The sequence below is a fragment of the Phoenix dactylifera genome, chromosome 11, assembly GCF_051530095.1.
Source record: "Phoenix dactylifera cultivar Ajwa chromosome 11, Ajwa_hap1_PhDact_Kaust_v1.1, whole genome shotgun sequence".
NCBI classification, from domain to species: Eukaryota; Viridiplantae; Streptophyta; class Magnoliopsida; order Arecales; family Arecaceae; genus Phoenix; species Phoenix dactylifera.
In genome coordinates, this window is record NC_143200.1 from 23,778,276 (window position 1) to 23,784,388 (window position 6,113).

General features: G+C 38.1%; 1 pseudogene across 1 annotated transcript; it reads right to left on the bottom strand.

Annotated features, from left to right (window-relative positions):
- Positions 1–222: 222 nt before the first annotated feature.
- On the bottom strand, positions 223–5,782 carry LOC103710066 (nucleobase-ascorbate transporter 6-like; annotated as a pseudogene). The gene is made up of 14 exons (XR_015971382.2): positions 4,860–5,782; positions 4,256–4,353; positions 3,943–4,115; positions 3,764–3,864; positions 3,268–3,343; positions 3,053–3,112; positions 2,702–2,886; positions 2,465–2,561; positions 2,265–2,351; positions 2,110–2,168; positions 1,932–2,023; positions 1,188–1,265; positions 920–1,080; positions 223–827 (listed from the first exon to the last, which is right to left on the bottom strand). The product of XR_015971382.2 is annotated as a nucleobase-ascorbate transporter 6-like (transcript).
- Between the last annotated feature and the right edge of the window lie 331 nt (positions 5,783–6,113).

Consider the following 6,113-nt stretch of genomic DNA (forward strand, 5'->3'; position numbering starts at 1 on the left):
TTTGAAGTAGGTATACATCACAAGTTTTTAATATTAGCCTATATGTTTTTCTATCTCTAGTTTTCTAAGCCAGCCAAACATACATCTATATTTGTCAGTTCATTTTATCTTAAAAACCAAAAAACTTCTTAACCAGCTTAAGACTAGGTCCAGAGCACAAGAAAAAGAATCTATTAAAAGTAATTTTTTTCATTTTTTAATGGAAAGAGAAATGGAGAAACACAGAAAATGAAAAGAAATAAAAGGGCAGGAAGAACAAGTAATCAGTTCAAATATGAGAACATTCAAGGGAGATTATTTAGTAGATACAATAAGGAAGAAAGGTTATGGAAGAGGTGTTCCTAATTTTCCTAATAGGGGCAGGTAGCAAGATCGATAATAGGGGCTGAAAATGCATAATGATTTTCCTAATTTAATCCATATAACCTATCACAGGTACAAATTAACATATAATAAATGAAAAATGCAACAGACAAATTGATTAGGATTCATTTATACTGTAGATTTTCCCTGGATCAAGAAAAAAGAGAAATCAACACTATGGTGTCGCCCAAAGAACTCTTAATGGACAAGATAGATGTATTCCTAGTAAGACCTTCGATGCAAGCTCAGACAGATGGAAAGAATTTATTGAGATTAAATGGCAATGAGTAGAATTCATCACTTCTGGTGTCTGTCTTGAAGGACCGGAACTTGTCCCACCAATGATAACCCCTGTCCTTCCTAGTAGCACGATCATGCCTATGCAGGGTGTTGTCTAAGAAAAATGCCACAAAGCCAGCAACAAATGGCTTTGAAGAGAATATCACATTAATGATATCATTAAACTGGAAAAATTAAACAAACCATCAGTACAGTGCCAAATAACTTCAGAAATTTAAAAATGAGAGTGTTCCTTGAGAATGGCTATTTTGCAAACCCATCTTGCATGAGTGTGAACTGGACCATAACCAGCCACGGAGGTGTATTCGTTGAAGTACTGTGGAACTGATAGACCCATAAAGACAGAGAATCCTAAGATGAACTTTGTTCGGAAGCTGTTGAGATTGCAAAACTGAAGGAAACTGAGACCTGCAGCACCTGTATTTGCATGCCAGCAGCACTTTATGAACCACAAAATAATATAACTGCAACTTAAGGCTTTGTCATAGATTGATGATAAGCTATTTTCAATACGTAGTACTTACCAACATATGCAAAGAAGAGGCAATAAAGAGCTGCAACAATAGGGGCTCGAATGGATGCAAAAACTGCTCCAAATTTTCCTGAATGATATAAGGAAAATTGGTTAGTCAACTTTGGTGGTTCAACTATGCAGGATACTAAATCTAAGTTCCTGCTATGTGACATGTATATCATTTCTAACGATCTTCTACCACCATAAGAGGAATCATTTTTTCTCAAAACAGCAAAATATATGACAAGAAAATAATTGTTGTAAAATGACACAAGTCAGACACTCATGATTAAGAATTACTAGCAATCACAAAGATCAACCAATCAAATGGGCATATATTCAGTTAAATGGTACCTTAAAATTATAATAATAATAAAAAACTCATCACTTTCACATGATGATTTCATGAGAACAAATTTCACAAATTCCTTCAGCGAAAAGGCAGACTTCAAATATGTTGCACGAACATCCATTTCAATTAGTATCCAAAATTTCAAATAAAGACTACAAAGAATATAAGCAACTGTGCCTCTTCAAGAGTTATGTACACGCTCTATGTAGCTCTTGAACATGTCATACATATAATCTTCAATTACTATAATACAATTTATGAAGTTGATATATTAGAACCAGGCACGGAAAAGTATTTACTAGCTTGTGCTAAAACCCATGACATTTGACTGATACTAAAATTCCCTAGAAATCAAATATTTATAACCTTGTAGCAAGAGGCACCAACATATGAACAGCTTACCAAGGATGGAAAAGAAGATCATGAATCGTGCAGATATTTGCACAACTCAACGGCTTCCAACACGTGTCAAGGCTAGCAAACCAGCATTTTCACTGCAGCAGAGTTAAACATGAAACTTTCAGGCAAGAATCCGTCTACTTATTAAAACATGTCTATAAATGTGTCATCTAAGCCTTACATTGATACTGAGGACAAATTTGCAGTTCCAAATAATCCATCCAGCAAGATACCAACCCCCTAGAATCAGAATATTAATATGATCTCGAGTTGTTCAAACTGTTGGATAAAATATTTAATAATGTATTCAATGGAAAAGGTTGTTTAACTCTATACCTGCCAACCGATACCACGACTGAGAATTGAAGGAGGCACTGGTGTTGCACTTGCATACCTTGAAACCGCAATGAAAGTGCCTGTGGACTGCATAGTTACACAACGTATTGAAAAAATACGTCAATCACAGTAAGCTGTTTAGTATAGCAGTTCTGGACTTGCTAGTATCCTAATTTTATGAAAACATAGTGCAATCTAACCTCTACAAGTGCAACAAATGAAGCAGCCATCATCGCAAAAGCTTCACCAGCATCAAATGTTGGTGCTCCCTATTGAAAAGGATAAGGGACTCTTATCCTGCACATTGTGTTCCAAAAATCCAAAATACAGATATCAAAGGATAGAATTACAGCCATAACAAGGATGTCTTTTAAATACATTTACAGAATCACTCATATTCAGGGACCATCTCAATGAAGAAAGTGATTAAAGCATACCAGGGAGCTGCACTGACAAGTCCAGAATGATCAGTGCGGCAATGCAATTGTGTCTTCGGTGCTGCATGCCTGTAAGCTCCACCAACAGTGAGCAAGAATGCATAAAGCCATGCAATTGCAACTGAGAAAATGACAGCAAATTGATCGAATACAGGCCTCTCCGCATGTATAGCGTGCAGTATGTACTGTGCAAAAATAAAATAATACAAAAAAGAGAATGAGTCTCTGATACTAACCACCAAGATTTTAGCAACAGACATGCATGTCATGTTGAGGCAAGTTGGAGAACAAATAGGTGAGTGGATTTTGATGCTTCTTTATGTTTGAATGGAAAGCCTCAGTCTAGAATACCTGTGAAAATATTATCAAAAGAATTATTTGCGGAAGACCAATTTCGACGCATTTGGCAACCTGGGTATTCATCACATTTTATATCAGCATTTGCAGACTCATGATTGTATAATCCAGAGTAACCAGAAGCTTGACAAAGAAAATCATTACTGTCACGAGGTCCCCTGCACTACTATTTGCATATGATACCTATGTGAAGATAATTAACAGCTTACCGCAGGAAAACCAAGCTCATAGAGACCAAACCCAGCTAGCGCGACCAGAGGAACTGCTGCTAGTGGACTTAAAAATCTGTACACATATTTTAAAAGGGCAAGAAAACATTGTTAAAATATTTGTAGAAGAAGAGAAAAAGATAAAGAAAAAAATGATTTTATTTTTCTGTTCCGTCATATTCGGTATATCTCAGGGGTTATATACCTGTGTACAGACTTCATACAAGAAAAATAATATAGGCTGATATAGGATCACAATAATAATGAAAAATATTACTGATTGATGCAAGTTATTATGTGATCCCTAAAATTACTCTAACGAAGTCATGCTAATAAAGAAAAATAATAGAGGTTGATACAGAATCACGTTAATAAAAAAAATATTATGGGCGATGCAGGTTATTACGTGATTTCTAAAATTATGCTAATAAACATAAATTAGCATACAATGACTCATAACAATAGTTTTAACAAAGAATATTAATTCCATACCAACCTTGTGACGATGCGCCACAGGCCACTGAAACCAACAATGATTTGAAGGGTTGAGGCAACAATTAGGGCACCTTGGGTTCCATGCATGATATGGAGGAATTTCTGCAAGATGATCATATGTAACAGTCTATTATTATCCAAAGAGTATAACATCATCAGATGGAAGAGTCCAATGGCAACCTCATGAGGATCCACAATATCAAACGACCAGCCAAAATGATAGAGATGGTTGGCACGACAAAGGTATATGATCTGCCGATTACAGCCGGCAAGCGAGTTCCAAAGTAGGTTTGGAAGAGAGTGTTCAATCCAGCCACAAACAGCAATGTCTGGATCACCCTGGCTTTCTCAACCTAGTAGATCCAAGAAAAACAGGTATTGATGAGAATTTTTTGATAGCTAGATAAAAACATTCGGAACGAACTACAGAGATATAGTACAATCTACATAATTCAATAAAAGATTCATATCTAGATTGTGAATTTGGTGTCACATTGCCTCCCCCCATCTGAGGAACAAGTGCAGTGGGAATGATGACAGTTGTGCCCAGCATAACCAGATAATGTTGGAAACCAAGAAGAATTGCCTCAGCTGCATCAGAAACAACAGCAAACAACACCAAGATCAAATCAGCATTCTCCCATCGCATCAAATATCTCAGTGATAAAAAGGTAAAACATTTAGAAAAACGCAAATCCAGGGGCTAAAAAAAATCCTAAAAAAGGCGCATTGAATGGAAAATAAGTGACTTTTGAAACATAAAAAATGGAAACAAAATTGAAGGAAAGCATGGTTAGCTAACAGAAAGTCTCTGCAACCCTCAAATAGTAAAAATAGAGAACCATTTGTGAAATTTTGCCAGAAAAACGAGATGCACCCAACTCAGATTCTAGTAGAGAAGGAGTCAAGGAGGGAACAAAAATCGCATCTTTCCCAATAGCACCAACCAGTTCTAAAACCAAAATGGAGACTATGGCAGGCCTCATTACCTCAACCACCACAAGGTAAAAAACCTGAATGAAATAAATCCAAGAAAAGAACAGCAAACGAAAGGAAAAACATCGCAAAAACTATTAAAAAGAAATAGTGGAACTGACGCCATGGAGGTGGGCTTTTGATGCAGTAGGAAACATTGGGCAGCTGATCCTTCACCGGGTGGGGCACCAACTCATCCGGCTTCGGCGCCGGCGCTCCACCTCCAGCCATTCCTCTCCTCTCTCTCTCTCCCTCTCTCCCCCCCCCCCCCCCCCCCCCCCCCCCTTCTACTTAAATGAAGGAAAGGAAAATGTCGCAAAAGAACCACGAATCTAACTCCACCGCTCTCAAAACCCAAATGCCTGCAGAGATTCAGAGAGAAACGGCCCAAGACCTCGAAAAACAATCTCCAACCAAACCGCCAAGGGCAAGATTTCCAGGAATAAAGGATCAAAAATCCAAACTTTCCCCAACCAGAAGGCCCAAAACCTAGAACCGAGATACTGACAAGAAGACGAGGCGGAGAGAAATGCCCCTCAAATGACCACGGCGCGCCTCCTCCTCTTTCTCTCTCTCTCTCTCTCTCTCCCTCCCTCCTCTGCCCGCAGGAATCTTCCGCAAAACCCAAAAACTCCCTCTCTTTTTATTTCTTCTATTTTTCAAGATGGTTTCTGCATGAAGGAAAGGTGCCTCTTCTCTCCTCTCCCCATCACCGAATGTTCTCTGCGCGCCTTCGTGTTTGAACTTTGAAAGCGGGACAAAATAGAAGGCCACCATGAGTCCCAACGGTTGTCTTGTAACGCCTTTGGACGACCACGGTCTCTGGCTTTCTCTTCCTATGTTGTTGGGACCGTTTGTCCAGCCTTTTGGTGCCAAGTATGGAATTTTGGGAACAAGAACAACCAGCAGCCTTGAGCAAATTATAAGCCATGTCAATTAGCTCATCTTTTTTCAATGAGCCAATCATTGAGATGAGAATATAAGGATGAGATTCGTGAGAAAAAAATTAGATGATTGGCATTGTACACAACTACATTGATCCATGCAGTATAGGGTACAATTTCTCTTGTTGCTTGTTGTTGTTGCTGAGGCTTTGACATCCTACTTTCTTGAGTAGGATTAGCTAATTTCTTGAGTAGGATTAGCTACAGTACATTGCATGGTAAACAAATTCATGGGGTTCTAAGCTCCAATCCACTCAAAGGAACACCGGAACTAAGGGCATTCCATGAAGAGAAAATTCATTGTATTTAACCTTTGGGTATATTCGGTCTACTCTATTATGTTAAATAGATTCAAGAAAATTTATATTGCAAAAAAAATGACATAATAACAACGACGATGATGTTTTATCGAGTGCATGTATCGCGGTGGGG